This window comes from Sander vitreus, chromosome 15 (assembly GCF_031162955.1).
Source record: "Sander vitreus isolate 19-12246 chromosome 15, sanVit1, whole genome shotgun sequence".
In the NCBI taxonomy this organism is placed as follows: domain Eukaryota; kingdom Metazoa; phylum Chordata; class Actinopteri; order Perciformes; family Percidae; genus Sander; species Sander vitreus.
In genome coordinates, this window is record NC_135869.1 from 12383247 (window position 1) to 12403064 (window position 19818).

Sequence of the window (19818 nt, forward strand, 5' to 3'; positions counted from 1 at the left end):
GGAGAGAGTAGTCTCATCCCTCCTTTCCTGATATGAGGTCCTATCCTTTGTCGTCTGCTGTCAAAACACACAGTAAAACAAAAAATAAAAAAAGACCATGGATACAGATGCTGACCTGCGCCTGATGCACACATAGGTATGTTCCAGGGGAAAGCCCTGCAAGCGAAGCAATCAATTCTCACACTCTATAGAAACAAACAGGCATGAATGTACACCTAAACAAACAAAGGGAGCTAAACACGCATTGCGCCCACAGTCTAATGAGACAAAATCAGAGAGGGTGCATGAATGGAGTGCCCTGTTTCAGCCCATGGCATTGAGCGCTAAGCAATGACAAAGCTCTCATGCAACACCCCCATTCATAGTCTGGCACTAAGGGTAGAAAATGGAGCTTGCCCGCAAGACAGCTCACAGTATAGAGGTATTATAATATAAGAAAGCAGGGGGACTCTGCACACTAATATTCGTCCTCACCATCCCCCACCTCCCTCCCTGTGGGCCCTCGCTACCCGCCCCCACAACTCCCAGCACACCCTCACCCTTCCGCTAACCTCCCTCATTTTTGCTCTCACTACTGTTCTCAGTCCCCATCCCCCTCTCCAAAACCTCCACTTCCTTCTCCTCATCATCATCCACGAAGGGCCATAAGAACAGATGCTCTTTTTAATTACACACACTGGATGATGATAATGGTTCATTCCAAGCTGGAGGTCACGTATATACAGTATGATGCCTGTCGTTTGGTCTATATATTGTCAAAAAAATTTTTTGTGAAACTGCCTATCAGAATTTCCTAAAGCCCAAAGTAATGTCTTCAAATTGCTTGTTTTGTCTGAGACACAATGACAATCATGTGAGACAAAAAAAAGCAGAAAATATTCACTATGAGAGCTGAATTTGGGGGTTTTTCCCAGAAAAAAAGCACATACAAAATCTGTTAATTGTTTGGTAACCCTTCAGATTTATCTTGTGTACCCCTTGGGGAGTAAATGACCGCTCTAGCTTATGACCAGGCATAAGCATTTTTCTGTTTTATTTGAATACACTTTTAGTCAGGTAAAAACTTCTAGTAATTCAAATGAAAAAGTAAAGAACATCTAAAAACGTTATAACTGTCATCTCCCATCCATAATGTGAGATATGTTCATATCAGATGCAAACATCAATGTGAATGGGCGTAGAGTTCAGTGGCAGAGCATTTGACTGCAGATCAAGAGATCCCCAGTTCAACTATAGGTGCCCCTTGCTCCAACCAGCTACAACTTCTGCTACAACCAGAAGGTGGAGCTTTGCTCTGGGAATGCCATTTATGTACATAGTAGCTCTGTTTTGAGTGTCCATGGCAGCCACTGAGAAGCAAACAGAGAAGAGATAACAGTTTCCAAACAAAGACACGTCTACACTGTACGGCTCAGAGTTTTTGACTCAAGATCAAACTATTATTTCAAAAGAAGTTCGAGAGTGCGGAAGAAACAAAAGTGCGTTTATTTCTTCTGTGTCACTATTTTTTAAACGCCCCCCACTTGTGACTGCACAATCATGGGAAATGTGGTGTGCAAAATTTAAACCTTTCAGAGGTGACACCTTTTTCTCAAAACAAAGAGTTTTCTGCACTGTACTTGTCATAACTCAAAAAAAGTATAAATAGCAGAGAGTAATTAAGCAAGTGTGGCTGGGTTGGCTCAGTGGGTAGAGCAGGCACACATATGCTGAGAGGTTTATGCCTCGATGCAGAGGTCCACGGTTTGACTCTGACCTGTGATGATTTTCTGCATGTCATACCCCTTTTTCACCTAGCTGTTCTGTCAAATTAAAGGTGGAAAAGCCCAAAAAATTATCTTTAAAAAAATGTATAATAATAACAACACAACAAGAGCGAATGTGGCACTTAACAGCTTGATTGTTGGTCTTTATGAATGGTTTCTGAGCGCCTTGGTAGTTGAATGGTTACAGGTCACGCCACAATGTCGCCGGTTTGAATTCTAGCTGGGGACCTTTGCCTCACCCTGTTTCCTGTCTGCCTTTTTACTGTCAGCTGTCCAATATAGGGGACAATGCCAAACAATTATTTTAAATCTTAAATAAATAAATGGTTTCCATTCTCACGTCAGCTGCAAGTGGCATTTTATTCATTTATACATCAGCTCTTATTTTTGGAGGGGCACTCCAAACTGAGGGCAATTCTAAAATGAAGGGTTAACAAAGCCTTTAGCCCAGCATAGAAAAAGTATAAAAGAAGTATTAATTTTTATTTGGTGTCAACTTTATGCTGCGGACAATCCACTTTTACGCATTTTTGGAACAAATCATAGTTGTCTAATTAAAGCGAAATGATGATGTCTTTTTAACTCAGCTATGACAATAATATAAATGTGCTTAGTTTAAAAATCACATCCTTTGTGTTTGTGTGGCCCAGTGCACACATACCGTCTTGCTCCTATCTGATAGAGGATTGTGTATGCTTTCAGTGAGAGGCAGCAGTGATGTGAAACAAACTGCTAACAAGCAGTGGAAGGCAGGACTAACCCCCCCCACAGCAAAAAAACATTTTACAGACTTTGGGCCAATTACTACACGCACACACAAACACACAGTTTCTTCACTTATTGACGAGATTGATTTCTTTGTGCTCAGAGGTGCTATCCCTGCCAGCTGATGTGTGCAGGAGCTGATTAGATTGTTGATTTATGACTGACCATAAATAATGGCACTCTGAGCTCAGCTAGAATTGACTTGAGAGGGGAGATGCATGGGATTGCATGGTGAAAAGACAAATGGGTTAAGCGAGGTAAAGCAGGACAGAGGAAACGAGATGAAGGTCCTGTAGAAGCCTGGCTTAACTGTGAAGCTCATTGTCTCGGGCCAAAGCAGACCTGAGACCTGCCAAATGCGCTCATCTCCCTCTGCTTTGTCAGGGCTGACAATGTCAGCGCTCACCATCAAGATGACAAACAGACTTAAAGTGAGGAATGTAAATCACAAACAGGTCCCTGAGGATGTAATACAATGCAACAACACTAATGAGTTGATTAACAGCTGTCTTATTAAACTCCTCCCATTCTTAGTACCTGACATTTCACTTTAAACAAGTGAATAGCTTAACTTCCACCCCTGTAGCTAGCGTGAAATTGGCAGTTAGAGCATCATGAGTCGTGGACATCTATTTAGGGTGTGACAATGAGTCAATCAGTTAGAAACACGCATGACTTCCTGCTAAAATTAATTAGCATTGTGTAATGAAATGTGGCTTTCGCCCTGCAGCAACAAGCTGTTTAAATCATCTTAGAGGAGCAGGCATTGACTTCACGAACCAAGACCTGAGCTGCTGGGTCCGATGGCAGAGGCTCCGCACACACATGCTGCCAGAAAGGAGAGCACACAGAGGCCAAATGCCACTGCCAGCCGCAGTTGCATTTTTCTTACCGCAGATAAGTAGAGACATTCTTGCCATCACAGTGACTGAATGCTGAGAATATGATTTTGGCTCAACTTGTGTGGAGTAAGAGGCAGGTTCGTCTGTGCGCTCAGGGCTCATGTTGGCATAAATTAGTGTAATTAAACACACATACATGCACCCGAGCAAGTCCATATTCCAATTAAGGTTTTATTTGGGTTAAGCTGTTCACATGAACCCTTGATAAATTGCAACCGAGTCTCCCTGTTGACATGAATGATTCACTTAACACCAATATTCTTGTCCACCTGTGATGCTGGACTGCAGATTGAGCAGTCTGTTGCCAGCTGCCCCCTCCCTCTCTCTTTGATATAGATTACAATTTTTAATATATAGGAAAGAAATGATCCTCCTAGTCCAAAATTTGTAATCTATATCTCTTGACAGACGTCCAAGAAAGAAATTAAACATTTTAAAACCAAACTGGCTCTTCATCAGATACAGAAAAAGAGCCATGAAGTAGCCTACATATACTTATTTTAATGTAATAAATATAAAGGAGAACATGTCATGGTGTTGCAAGTCTTTTGTGGGAGATAGCATATGCAATATTTTTTTGTAGAAATGCATATCTATTCTATAATCATAAAATGCTGACTTTGGGTTTGTGCAGTTGAAAGAAAGTGAAAGAGGTCAAATGTTTCTTTTCACAGAGGTCATCATACAGTAACTTCCCAGAAAATATGAGTTTAAACTGTAACATGCAATTAATCAAAATCAGGTTGTGTTAATAGAAATACCCCAAAAAATGTCAAGAATGTAAATGCACTGAAGTTTCAGGCCTGACACATTGATTTCCTGCTTCCCTGATATACAGTATACACCATCTCAGAGACGAGAACACAACATCTACTGTACAACATCTTCTCTTTTTTTATAACAGCTGTTTGTTTGTTGCCTTGAGGGAATAATTCACCCTTTGCTGGTAGAGGTTAAACATTTCGCTCAAGGATGTTTTAGCAGATCCTTCCGATATAAATATAAATGCGTTGGCAGACACTGACCCTGACCCTGTTTCTTTTGACAAATCCAAAAGACATCATTCATATTTATATCTGGCCACGAATAGCAGGGGACAAGGATCTCCCAAGCTATACTTCTGGGTAATAACTCAAGTGTCAGTGCATAGTATCCATCAGCCATCATTCACTTTCATCTGACTGCACCATGGACACTATCACTCCACTTGCCTTAAGTAGCAAAGCAGGCTGACTGAAGACTCCAGCGGCAGGAAGGGCCAAGCTTCATCAAACGACAATACTTAGAGACAGAGTTGATGCAGAGTTCAGCCTGAATTCATTACAGTGACTTACAGAGAGCCACCACATGGCGACATACATGTCAGTATAAATGACGGGTTTAATAGGTGAAAGTCAAGAGGTAAATGGATTGAAGCTCTAATTTAAGCCATGCTGCCAACATAGGTCTATGGATGGCAATGTTGTCAGACTGAAATATCTCAACAACTAATGGATGTATTGCCATGACATTTTCTACCGACATTCATGTCCCCCTCAGGATGAATTGTAATAACTTTGGTGATCCCTTTTTCTTTCCCGCTTCTCTTGCAGCATTATCATCAGGTCAATGTTTGAATCAAAGCCAAATACCTGCAAAACTAATGACATTCCCATCAGCCTCAGTTGTACTTTGTGTTTAATGTTAATTAGAAAATTAGCTTTTCTAACAAGCTAAACTAAGATGATTAACATGGTAAACATTAAGCATGTTAGCTTTGTTATTGTGAGCATGTTAGCATTTAGCTCGGGTACAGCTTCACATAGTCGCTGACATGGCTGTAAACTCCTGTTTTTACCTTATTTATTCTCCATGTTTTGTAGTGGCTGAATCACTAAAAAAAGAAACTAAAATGTTACAGAGGTACAAGTCATCTCAACTTCCATAAGACTGAAACCTTGCTAGGACAGATTTCTCCAAAGTGTGCCTCTGTGCAGAATTTTACTAGCATTTAAGCAGATTATTTTGGTTGCTTAGGTTTTGTTTTTTTGGTGATTTTTGTGTATGTGTTCAAGAGACAAGATGATTCAACCGAAGATGGTATTTTCTCCCAATTACTATATATGTTTCATTTCTTATTATCTCTTTGGGAAGAGGGTCAAAGTTGAAATTGTTTGGGCATTTTAGGTATTATATACCCATGTGTTAAAAATGAATATCAATATTTACATTAATTCACATACAGTAACTGCACTGCTTCAAGAGCAAACAATTCCATACTAAATGTATAAGCTGCTACCATAAACCTTCAATATAAATCACACATTATTATGTAAAAATTTATGCTGTCATTGTTTGCTGCTCTCAATCCATATTTTTTATTCAGAAACACACCCAGCTTTTCTGTGTTATTGGTGGTTGAGGTGTCTTCTCTCTGTCTTTTATTGAGAGTTTTGTCTAGTGTTTAAAGATCAGAATATGCCAGAGATAACAGAAAAGATTAAATGGAGGCACAGAGAAAAAGAGGAGGCATGCAAAGCTGCCAACATTAAGAATTGATTCCCAATTGCAGCCAAGTTCAGCAGATGGTGAGTGAATGTAAACAGAACTGAGCAATCACATTTCCTATAAAACACTTAAAGGATGCAGAGAAGGGGAGGAAAGACAAAATTGAAGAAAGCTGGAGGAGCTGAGAAGGAAACATACTGAGAACAAAAAGAGCCTGTTTGCAGCAATATGTTCTCGCCTACGGTTACACTTGTTCCAATGCAACTTTAATCATCCAATCATGCCTGCCATGTCAACTGACAGGTCTGGTTGTGTAGAAATTGGATTTTGGATGTTGTCCAGCGATGCAAAGACAAGAAAAGGAACAGATAGCAAATAATGGAGGAACAGATTTAAATCTGCACAAGAGCTTTTTTTAGGCCAAGTTTAGACATGACAATGTGTTGTTTATAAAATCAGATTTTATGATCAGTTTTTGAAAATTGCATTGGAATACAACCACAGCACAAGCTAGAAAATGGCGTGTCTGCTCAAGAATTGCCTAAACAAATAAAGCACACATTCTCTAAGCTGAGTACAGACTCCATAAGTCAATTGTTGCCTGAGGCAAATCCTTCAGGCTGCCTCACAGCTGAGGTGCCCAGTCGGTGTGTACAGCAACCCAATAAACACTCCTACGTCATATTAAAGACCACACAGTGCTGTGCTTACATTTGCCTACATCAAGACTGGACAAAGTAAAGTATTTTCTTGTTTAGGGCTATCTATGGCTTCTGTTATTATAGGAGATGAAATAAACACAAGTATAAAATGTAAGATGGAAAAATAAATCTCCAAGTTGTTTTGTATTCTACTCACCAACACATAAAAAGGGTTTATCTGCTATCCAGTTTTTTTATGAAATCCAGCCCCATTTTGTTATGCTATTTATGGCGTTTCTTTTCTACAATAGCTATTCATTGTATTTACATTCAGTGATTAAGGGCCCCATTTAAACAATCTATAGCGCATGGTCTGAAGTGCATGGCATAGGTACGTTAGAGCATGTCCAACTCCACTTTTGCAAGTTAAACGGTGGGCGCAAAGTGAGGCAGGGAGGACAGCACAAGCACTCCTGCCTGGAAAGGACACGCCCCCCTCAGGTGCAATCACTTCACCCAAACAACAGGCTATACTGCCATCACTGTAACCACGTGTGTCACCAAATCTGAGATTACACGACAAAGCTAATAAGAATATATCATCTGGGTTAATGCATGAGACAGGTTTGCCAACCTCAGGGAGAAATTAGTGTGTCTGCCCTGAGGGTTAGACAGAGAGGTGGGCTGAAGCTGAGGGGTCATGACTGCTCCTTTGCTCCCACGCCAAAACCGAAACAGAAGCAGTGATGAGATCCAGAGACAAACACACTGTGCCAGCTGAGGAAGCTGCTGCTGCTCTCCCTTACGGCCTGCGCATACAATCACTAAGTCATTATCATTCTCAGAACAAACACGTTCTTTATGTAATCTTTATGTAAACGCTCTGTCTTAAGGCGGAGAGAGGATCAGTTCCCTCGACTCCTAAAAATTGCATTTAAGATGGTCCCAAGCAGCGGAGGCCCAAACCAATAATAAACAGAAAAGAAAGAAAAAAAACAGAAACAGCACAGAGCTATTTAAAGTAAGGCCTTAAGCATTTCTGTCAAGGGAATCTTTTTCCCCTCTTTTTTTTATTTTAGACGTAGAGTCTTAAAGTGTTAGCCTGTAAGGCTATCATCGAGGCTACACTTGTAGCACAAGAGCATCTGTGCGTGCCTTTGGGCTTTTTCCTACCAATCACACCATGATGGGCCATGGCTCTGATAGTCCTGAGGCCTTGTGGCCATGGAAACCCACTCATGTATGAATGTTACTTTGTTTAAACAAGACTCCAGGAGAAGAAGAAGAGGAAAGGACAGGAATGTCCTGGGAGACACATCACGTGTTGGTGATGTAACAGGAAAAAGAAAAGCAGTAGGAGTCACTGCTTTGGTGTTTTGCTGCCCAAAAAATATGGAGAGGAAGCTGACTTGAGGTTGTATGTGGGGGACTTTCCTCTATTCACTGGTAAAGCTTACATACCGGTAGCTTACCTACATACAAGTGGGATGCTTAATCAACGCATTAAAATGAATATTTTCTCTTTATTAATGTAAACTTATACATACACACAACCAGTGGGCTTCTCTTTGTCCGTCTTTACCTTTTACTCACACTATTCATGTTGCTGCTTGCACCTCCTAAAAACAAAACAAAAGAGAGGACTGAGTTTTGTTTTATATCATTGCAAATAATATAATAACACACAGACCTTCTGTTATTAGCCACGCAATCAAAAACACTATCAGAAACATCTCAGAAAATGATCTCTTATTAGAGCTATAACATGTATCATGGTGATCATTTTGGTAAAATATGAGCTCATGAATATATGGTATTTGTGGATTTGTAACCTGTAACCCCATATCTAACCTTAATCCAGACTCTGCCTGCAACATATCCTCAAAACCTACTCTAGTTATTTCCAAGGCTCCAGTTGAACCTAGTCTAAGGTATGAGGTCTCCATAAGAGAATGTATAAACACTGAACATGACCCCAGGGCATCTTAGTGTCTGGAGTAACATGTTGTATATGGAACAGTGGCTAAAAATAACCCTGTGCTAGCTTGTCTCTTTTTAGCTTTTTATTAGTGTCACCCCTTTTATTTGCTCAATCGAGTGAAATTATTCTCTATGACATTTAAAGAGCCAGCCATCTGCTGGTTCACATGTCATGGCATAAACAGTTTCAAAACACAGCACATTCAAGAACAACTGGGATTTACATGCTATTAGTAAAGGTGGAAATAAAATTTAACACATTGTACAGCTAATTCCATGATGCTCACACTTGTGTGCATTCATCATGAGCTAAATAATTAGCTCTCTGACGCAATTGAGGTTGTGACCTTTTGCAGTATTGCAAGCAGTGGCAGGGAGGGGTACGGGGTAGGGAGAGGAGGTAGGAGGGTCTGCAAAAGCTGACACAGCACTGATAAAATGGTAGTAATATGTGAATTTGGTTATTGTTATAGTGAATCATTACTACAAAATACCCCAAAAATGTCTCCTTTCCCGAATTACATTTTGGACTTCACACAATCCTCCCTGTGCCTTCAACTACTTTGGGTTTTTGTTACTCTGTGGTCCACCTTCCTGTTTTTGTGCACTAGCATGTGTGTGTGTGTGTGTGTGTGTGTGTGTGTGTGTGTGTGTGTGTGTGTGTGTGTGTGTGTGTGTGTGTGACAGATCTGTTGTTCCGCTAGTGACAGAAAGCGGCGTCGCCTCACCATGGCTGCCCCAGCTGGGCCAATCAGGCGTGAGCGCTAGTGGACGGATCAGCGCATGCCTTCCGCCATGTGCAGCGCTGTGGCACAGATCCCCGTATGGATTCTAATATGTTCCCCACAGTATCAGCGGCACTCTGCTGATCACTCCTGTGTGTTTGTTCAGATAATGAAGGAGTGTCTGTGCGTTTAATGAAATCTCTGCACCCTCCTTCACTGCAGGTAGGTTGATAGTGTTTCAAAGGATTACACAGAGGCACATGGCTGAACAATGTGGGTTTGTGAAAACTTTGACTGCTATGGGTCTCTGAAAGTTGAAAGAGTTAAAGAGTATTTTGGGCCTAAAGCTGAGTTTCAATTAAACTGACGTTTAATTGATAATTAAAATAATTTGTCAGTTGCAGTGCACATTTTCAATAATGATTAAAGAAACACAAAACTGCTAAAATACAAATTAGGCCTTAAACCACATGACTGGAGTAGCACTGCCAAACTGATATTCTGAATTAATCCAAGAATACACTTAACCTACTCTGACAACATGAGATAGAAGTGAAACAACAGGTATGAGTCACACAAGCACACACAATGCGATGCACAGTCAGCTGTGTAGTAGCAAAAATGTTACCTTACCACAACTGAACCCAGTACTTTGACTTAGGCTGCATTCACACTAAATCAGGTGTTGTGGCAGAAATGCCAGTCCTCCCATTCCTTTGAATGTGGGTAGTGTGTTAAGGCTGCGGTGGTGGGGACTGCAGTGGGTGCCGAAAAAACCTGGTGGCCCTGAAGTGAAAAGTTAAAACAGAATCCACTTCTGGAGAAACGCAACCTGACGTCACATGATAGATCACGAAATCAGCGATTAGAAAAAAACACAATGGAGTGAAACCAGGAATGCACCGAATCCAGGATTCAGATTCAGCCGAATATTGGGCTTTTTGACGAGGTTCGGTTTCTGCTGAACCCTTTCTGAAGAATTTTTTGGTCGTAATGACGCCGCCGTTGATCAGGGGAATGTGTTTATGTACGTGGACCGTTCATTGCAGTAGGCTGTGAGAAAGTGAAACTGGAACTCGTGAGCAGAAAAAGTGTTGTTTGGCAGTACTTTCAGTCAAAAGAAGGCGATTCAAGTTGAGCTACATGTTCAAATTGCAATGCCGATTTGTCTCGTGGTGGCAAGGACCCTAAACAATACACAACATCGCCGCTGTTAAAACATTTGCATATGAAACATCCAAAAGAATACGAGTTGTTCAACGTTGTTTACTTCATTAATGTGTTTACTGTGTTAATGGACTGAGGATGGGAGTAGGATTCGGTATTCAGTTTCGGATTCGGCAGAATCTTAACCAGTGGATTCGGTATTCGGCCGAACCCCAAAAATCTGGATTCGGTGCATCCCTAAGTGAAACATTATGTTTACAGTAAATGCACCAGTTTAAAACCCACCGTAATGATCGGCCTTGCATCCTGGTGAGTTACTGAAATTAAATCTTTTTTTCTTTTTTTTTATCTGTCAATGCGGACAGACAATCACTCGTAGGACCCGGCATACTAGCAGCATGGCTAAATGCTACCAGCATGGGGAACACAATGGAGGACCAAATGGGCCATCAAGATGACACTGCTGCACAACGCCTGATATGGTGTGAATGCAGCCTAAAACAGAGAGGAAGGTTGTGTCATTGGAGACTGACAGTGAATGAAAGGCATCTCTCTGCCTTCATTCCTGTCACGTTGTGACTCCGCCCCTCCTGTGACCCGAGGGAAGTAGCATAAGACCTGTCACCCCGAATCATGGCCCGGCCCACAACAGCCGAGCTCATATGTAAATGTGTCAGCATGCACAGATTCATGAGTATGTCATATCAGTTTGAATATGCATGTTCAACACTGACTGGAGCGTAAACATCCCTGTACGTGCAGGGCTCAGTGCATCTGTGTGTGTGTGTGTGTGTGTGTGTGTGTGTGTGTGTGTGTGTGTGTGTGTGTGTGTGTGTGTGTGTGTGTGTGTGTGTGTGTGTGTGTGTGTGTGTGTGTGTGTTTCTAGGCACACAGTATGCCTGTGCTGATCCTGGTATGCTATAGTGACATTCCCGGTGGGAAGGAGCCTCACGACTGTTTTCATTTGCAAGACTGCCCATATCTCTTCATGAGTACAGGCTGGGGGAAAGTGACATCTGATTTCATCCACACTCAGTAGGGTTCTCTCTGTCTGTCTCAATCTATTTCTCTTACTACACATGTCTCTGCTGCTTACACCTTCTCCAAGTGAGGATTTACTGCTTTTCTCCATTTCATATCATTGTAGATTATATTATATTATATTATTATATTATATACTTTTTAGTTTGTTGGCTGTTGGCCAGGCAATTTCCCTTTGGACTCTGGGATCACATGATGGGATTTTGTCTTATTTGTGGTTATTGTAAAGACATTATCACACTATAATAAAAATGATTGTTAGTTGGAGCTCCAATGTGATAAGTTCACATGATATGGCAGAAAAGTTTAATTTCAAAAGTAATAAAACGATCAAGGTGAACTTATTTCATTGGTAAATTAGCAACTTATAATTGTTTTCATTATTAATGAATCCGTCTATTATTTTTTCAACTAATCATTCAGTCTAAAAAATGTCAGAAAATGGTTAAAAAAGAAGAAGAGTGAAGTCAATCCCCGGCTTCTCAGTCCACAAAAATGGCATCTAGAAATTACTTGTTTTGTCTGATCAACAGTCCAAATCCCCAAATTATTCAATTTATACTGATTATAAAACAGAATAAAAGAAGCACATTCTCACATTTAAGAGGCTGAAACTGGCAAATGTTTGCCACTTTGCTTGATAGATAAGTTAAATTAATTAATCGGGTATCAAAATTGTCGCCAACCTGTTGACCAACCCATCAATTAATCAACTAATTATTTCAGCTCTATGGTAAAAAAATAATAAATTGGAGTGTGTGCAAATACAATATAAAATTGAAGTATTCAGCTATACTGCATTGCTTTCAGACACAAGCGTTGCACCTCTATGCACATGCTGCAGCAGTACTACATGTAGGACATGAACCACAGTGATCAGGATTCCCTCTTTAGACAAAATCAGGCATTTCTCTTTTATTTTTTTGCTAATTAAAGACTCAGAGATCTGCTGTGGCGTCACAGTGACACGTGCACCGACACAACTGGAAACACGGCTTTTTAGCCAAGGGTCAGGTCAGACTGTGAGGCTCGTTTTTACCGAGGAGTCATTGTGAGTCACAGAGAGCACGACACAACCCTCCCCTGCTCGTCGTCCTCTAATATTTGGAGTCTCCCCTAAAATATCCGGTGTTACGGAAACAAAGCATACTCAGTTGTATGCTTGTACTTAAGACTACAATCATCCAGCACATAAACGATTCATCCTTCATATCGAATCTTTAGTCACATCACCGCTGACTAAATCAGGGAAACACAAGAAGGTCAACATTCTTATTTATGGCTCACAACGTGAAGTTAATAATTTCTAAATTTTATGACAATTTAATTGCAGTTTTAATCTTCACAATTATCTAAAGACACTCGGGCACATCTCAGTAGCCTCACCAATTATTTTTCTACCAATGTTACGGAACAAATTTCATTATATTCACTCAATCTTCTAGATTAAACTATTCTCCCAGAAAATTACCGTTTGCTGATTAGATATATAGTCCCATCACATCATCCAAATCATCAATTACATCCATACTGTACTTTCAAATGCCCTATCAGTACAGCTGAACCAAAGTCCTTACTTTATATAAGAGGGAGTTAAAGGGTACATTTGATGACCTCTAACAATTGTAATCACCCGGTAATTACAAAGAGAGCAAAGTCCCTTGCCTCTGCTCTTACTTTAATGTCGTTTACAGGAACTGGCAACCAGAAAATGTAGAGTAAAGTACACAGTGTCGAGCTGAGGGAATCCAGACTAGTTGGCAGGCATAAAGACACAGTTTTCCCTCTGTATGCTGCACTCTGAGGATTAAGGCTGGAAGTGTGCTCACGTCTGCTAAACCAGATATAGACATAATACCTTGATATTTCATGTCGCATCAAGCCAGTTAGGGAAGTATAGGGCTGCAGCAGCGAAGGATCTAACCATCATCCCTGCATATTTCTCAACTCATCCACAACACTGCAGCCACCGACTGCTCACATATACTTATTTTGCCAGTAGTATAACGTGTTGACTGCTTGTGCTGCAAAACACCTGCTCCTCATACACAAGTTGGTGTGTTTTTGATGTAGTGGCTAAAAGCATAAAATTTACCTCTTACTGTACTGGCTCCACATCACACATTCTGAAGGGAAGAATTGGGAAAAACAGGAAGTGAATTACTCCATGTATTCAAAATAGCTGCCTATAAAGCATATAATTGACTTAAACACATCCCGCAGACATTTCACGAGACTATTATGATAATTGTAAATGCCTGATTTAATTGCAAGTGATTAACATAAAAAAATAAAAAAAAACATTTAAATAACAGAGGTAGAGATTTTGATACACATTATATTCTGGTGATATTAAGAGATTTTAATGGTGGAAATGAGGCAATTTAGGATTCAAAACTATCATTTATGACTGATGAATACTGTATGTTACTGTATTATGTACATCTGGCTGAGAGTGGCAGAGCTTTCATGGTGATGTTATCTTGACTGGTTAGGACCAAACATGACATGGAGTTTAACATGACATTAAACATGAGATCATTTGTGTGGTAATAAGAACCCCTTTTATTTCCATTATTATGTATGTAGTTAAATACAACATTAAACCATGATGCGCTACGCAAAGTCTCTGAAAGGTTTCAAGAAAATCTATTGCACTTTTAATTCAATAACACCATTATCGATTACAACTGCCAGGAGCATTGTTCCTGCCCTTAAACGTGAATTGAAAGAGGAACAGAATAATGAATTCTCCAGTATATGGCAATATTGATTTTCCTTTTTATCATAAGTCATTAAGAATTCAATAGTAACGTTTTTAAGCCAAACATATAAAGCTCTGTAATGGGCTGTGCATTATGGACTAGACTGATGAAAATATTTAAATGTTAACAAGGGAACCAGATTCCTTCAGGATACATAAAATCATTTAGATTGAACATCCTGAAGACTTTGAGTATTGCAGTGGTACTCAACAACTGTACTTTTTAGGTACTTCATTCTATTTCATTTGTACAATTCAGAGGGAATGTTTTACTTTTTACTCTACTGTTTTACTGTTTAATTTATTGGACAGCTCTAGGTACTTTTCAGATTAAGATTTTACAAACGATGCACATGATGAATTTATAAAATATAATACCTAACCCAACAGTACATAAAATAGTTAAAAGTAGCTCAGCAGCATTATTGCATCAGTAATAGAAATTCCCAAATTAATTTAACAAATAGAGGGGCCATTTTCCTTTTGATATTTTAAGTACATTTTGCTTATTATATATTTACGTAATTGAGGTTTTCAGTGCATGACTTGAAAATAGTGGTTACTGTTACTGTATTTGCATTTTTATGGTATTTTATGTTGCAGTATTGCTACTTTTACTTACGTGAATGATCTTAATAGCAGTGGTGCTTTTTCCACTCTAATTTCTTTAGCAGGTAAAACTGAGCTCTAAATGTCATACTTTTATCATGCAATTTGTAAGTCAAGACACTACTTTGCTGCATAGTTGATAGCCAGCTTTGTGAGTGTTGCTTATCACAACTTATCAAAGAGCCATTTTTGGATGGACTCTTTTTGTAAGAAACACAGCTGAAAATGTTGTTTTTATATATACAGTACTATTGGATCTGTTATAAATCAACTCACCAACTAAAGTGGCTATGAAACATTTCTCAGACATTTCTGGGACATCTTCTGATCATTTAATAAATATCCATGCACAATGTATCACTTATGTCTGCCAAGTCATGTTTTTTTTGGTTGTTTTTTTTGTGGTCGCAGGAGTGTTTCTTTCCAAGAGTGAAATAATACAGAATATGCTGTATATTTTAAATGAAAAGAGGACAGGAGCACATTGGTCATGATACTAACTGAAGTGATGGGGCATTTCCTTGCTGCCACACAGAATCTGCTCCTCATCTCTCTCTCAGTGCTGGAGTGCACAGGGGTGGACTTCCCCTTCTCCCATATTGGTACAAGTTCCTCTTCCAATCCACACGGAGTGAAATAATGGTCTTTGGGGAGGATGCAGGGGTAACAAGGTGGGAGGAGTATCGGGTGACAGAGATAGACTGCCTCGCAGTAATAGTTTCACATACAGAAAATGTTCATTAAATCTATATGCAAGGCTGTGAAATGCCAAAACAGCACTTACTGGGTGCAAATAAAGAAGAAGGAATAAAGGGCAAATGGAGGTAGATATGCTTCTACTGGCAGCTTACCAAAAAATTAATTCTGAATAAATGCATAGCATCCATATGTTAAAGCAAGTATCATTCACTAGCACTAAGCTCTTTCATTTGGCAATATCCCAAATCCATTACAGTGACCTGACATATAGTGAGGATTTTCTGAAGCACAGGGGAGAAAGTAATTATGGTGGCTCATATTTGAGACATTGCTGCTGTGGCATTGACAAATGCTCCACACGGAAACCAATGTGGCATATTTCAAAGGCATCCAGCACAATGAAACGGATTCTCATCATAGTGAATAATGCCGGGTGCTGGCTGCTCCCCAGGTTAACCGCTCCGAGAGGTGGGAGTGTTTCTTTTGATATACTGACTTAAAAAATGATGAGATAATCACTGAATCAGGGAATATGTATGTATATGGAGGGGCTGTCAACGCAATTGTTAGCACATTCTGTTGCAAGAAAGGCAAAAGGCTTTTAGAGCCAGATCACCCAACCATGCCATCATGGATCAAATAAGTCAAATCCTGAGTGTTTTTATATGCAGAGTTGCAAATTTTTCTACGCCCAATTGTGCAATTAAATACCATGAATGGTCATTGTTAGAAAGGTGGTATTGTTATGTTCTTTTGGCAACTGTTTCGTTTTAAACAATCTATTAAGCAAATTATATGTTTTATTATAATAAGCACTGCAGCTCCAATTAGCTTTTGTCACCTTGTTTTAAATAATTCGGTTGTATAGCTTTTGATAATGGGAGCCTGCATGCTATATATTACAGGACTGTTTAATACAATTTACTACACAACTAAAAATGCATTGTAGGCAAAGCTTTTCAACACTCGTGAAATATATTCAGTATTAATAAATCTCAAGAGTTTGCCAATAACGTCATTACAAAGTCTGAGTGTACTTCCACTAATTTGAACAGCTCCTGCAGGATTAAACCAAATCCCGGGGAGAATCCCTGCACCGCCCATCTACACCATGTTTCTGCTGAAATGATTTGAGAACAAAAGATTATGAGACACTGTGGTTCAGTCTTCAAAACTTGATTAGCATTGTTTTTTAAGGCTTAAATTGTATTTGATTTGAAACTGATGGACAGGAATTAGGACTCCAAATTAGCAGTTTTTGTCAATTCGACGCGTCGGTCGCTACAGCTTCGCAAAAGCACATTTGTATAGAGAAGTTGCTCTCTTGTTGCTTACAGCTTGGCCTTGACCAAACGTGTTGCACTTAGAAAAAAAACTGAGAAAATCCAGTGCAAATTAAAACAGAAATAGACCACAAAGACGCAACCGTCGTCTGTGCGTTATGGTGCCAAATGGTGCGTCCATGACCCCCCAACATCCACTCCCACCGGGGCTTCCATTGGGTTAGAAATTAGCCACATTAAGAACAAAGATGGAATTCATCACAATATTGAAAAATCAAAAGACAAATTCTTACCGCTATGCGAGTCTGTGAAGATGCTTTAAGATGTAAGATGATTCTTTTTTTGGAAGGGAAGGTCGTTTTGGACTTGGTGAGGTCCAAACTTGAATCCCGCCGTTGATAATCTGCTCCACTTCTCGGGAGGAACCAGCTCGGTGATTCGCTGATGTCTTTTTATCTCATAGCATCACTACGACATGTGTACGCATTCTTTGGCCATGCCAGCCTCACAATTCTGTCTTCGGTCGAGGTACGTCGATTAAACTATGTGGTCTGCTGCGTAAAACCGGTGCCAAAATTCCTGCGGGCCCATTCCGTTACAGCGATGCTAGACAATAGTCTGGTCATTTTGGCATGGACTGAACCTACTCCGCTGCCAAGAACAGTTGCATCGGCTAATTACAACCAAATCCTGAGAGCTATTTTGTCCATATCTGTGATTGGCTCGAGAATGTGGTAATAAATAACGCTCACGTGTGCCAGTTGGCTCTGATATTGTCTTTCAGGTCCCTCATCTTTTTCTCCTTCGCAGGAGGAGTGGACAGTCTGTTGATCTGTTGTTCGCTGGAGGTCCACCTACATCCAGCGGTGTCTTTGTGTCGTATTTATCGGGATCGGCTTTTCCGCCGTGTGCCACATACAGTCCGACACTTGCTGAATGGGACTCTCGTTGAGTCACAGCTGGATTCTCTGACTGAAAGCTTGGTGACCCATCTTTGCAGGGGAGCAGTAAAGCAGGATGCTGCGCGTACGCGTTTTTGACAGTGCGCGCACCCGACAGGTCACACATCTTCTGTCCACAAATTTCTGTAGGCCTACACAATTTATTTTAAACAAAACCTCCACTTTGTTTAGCGCATATTGTGTAGTCTTTTAGAAGTAACTAATATATTATCACAGTATTCTGTTTTGTCTGTTACAATTTATATGGTCTATTATATAGACTGTATTAAACACTTAAGATTACTATGGTTTTGTAATAATCCTACATTTATATTCTCAAAATATTAAAGCCTGTTAGAATGGTATAATCATACTTAGTGGTGCTAAGGTGTCATTTTTAAATCATAATCATATCTTTATATAGACTAATATTTGTAGGCTATAGTATCACTTGAAATTTAGGATTACTATGGTTTTGTAGTAATCTTATATTTACATTCTCAGAGTATTCCTATTGAAGTCTGTTTTTTCTGTGTCAGTAGGCCTATAGTGGCATGCTAATCCTTAATGGGATTGTACCTGCTAACTGACATTTTTAAGTCATAATCATATATTTTTATAGACTAATATTTGTATAGTATAATTTAAAAACGTAGCATTACTATGACTTTGTAATAATACATTGATATTCTCAAAGTATGAAGTATGAATAATGTATTGTCAGTGTGGCTTAACTACTTCACATTTTACCCAAGAATTGTTGAGTTGGTTTACATTACAATATCAAAATACAATTTTATTTCTATCACAGCTTTGAAAAAAGAGGTCATTAAAAGTGCTTTACAGGAAGCAGAAAAGAAAAAAAGATAGGAAACAGAAAAGAAAATAGAAAAAGCATTATAGGTTACAGTGCAGTCAAAGACAAATGGAATGCAAAGTAATAACAGAACAGACTCTTCTCTGAACAGGATTGAGATTGATCTAGTTTGGTTTGTGGTGAACCCCAAAGTATCAGCAGTGGGACTTAAGTTGTTCTTGTGGAGCCCACAAAGCTTGGATAAATTGCAGATTTAGATGAGTTTAGCTCATTGGATGGAAAACAAAGTGACACAATTTGACAACCCACCAACAGGCCGCAAACCATGTTCCAAGGAAATGACTGCAGCACACAGGATCCTTCAATGGATGATGTATATGATTCCACACAGTCTGAATGCTTCTGTCTTGCTGACAATGAGTGGAAATGATTTGGATCATTCCAAGGTGCTTTGTCGTTTGTTACCAGCTCAATGTGTGATGGCCTGCGTCTGGTGTCAATCTGCTGTTGTGGAAGGCCTCGAGCACGGGAACACGTATGGCTCATTTGGCAAATGCAGCCCTCTAAGGAACCCGTGCATGTGCAGCCATCAGTATGTGCAGCTAAACTCTGAGATGATTTGACTTCTGGATCCTCTGATCTCTGTAGGAGAAGGATTCAGTTTCCTGGGTCCTTCAGGGACCCTAGGGTGCAGGAGTCACACAGTCATGTGCGTGTGTATTTCTTTTTTTTTTGTGAGTCTGCCCACAGCTCTGACCTTGCCAGACCTCAAATTGTCACTGACCTGGTGGGCAGGGATGTCGCCCTCCTGTGTTTCTGCTGGATAAGCTACATTTGACTACAAGAGGGAGACATCAGAACAAATATGATGCTCTTTGGTAAATGGAGAAAGCGAAGATGTATTAAGAGCTGGGTTTAGAAAAGCTTTTAATTAAACACTGTGAAACATTAAAAATGTGTTAGGACAGAAATTTAAAGACCTGGTTCTTGGTAATAATGAAATGTACATTACTAATAGTTAAATTGTTTTATTCAGTGTAGTAAATTAATGCCAATACTTGTTTTACTTTCAATTTTTATACTAATATGACTAACATGAAATAATAATAATAACCTATTTGTAACTCCAAATAACCTACAGCCATGGACAGATCTTGAGAGAACAGGCCTCACCCCTCCTACAAAGAAGAAGGGACAGGGGCGCATACACTCTCACTGTACCTCAAGTAAT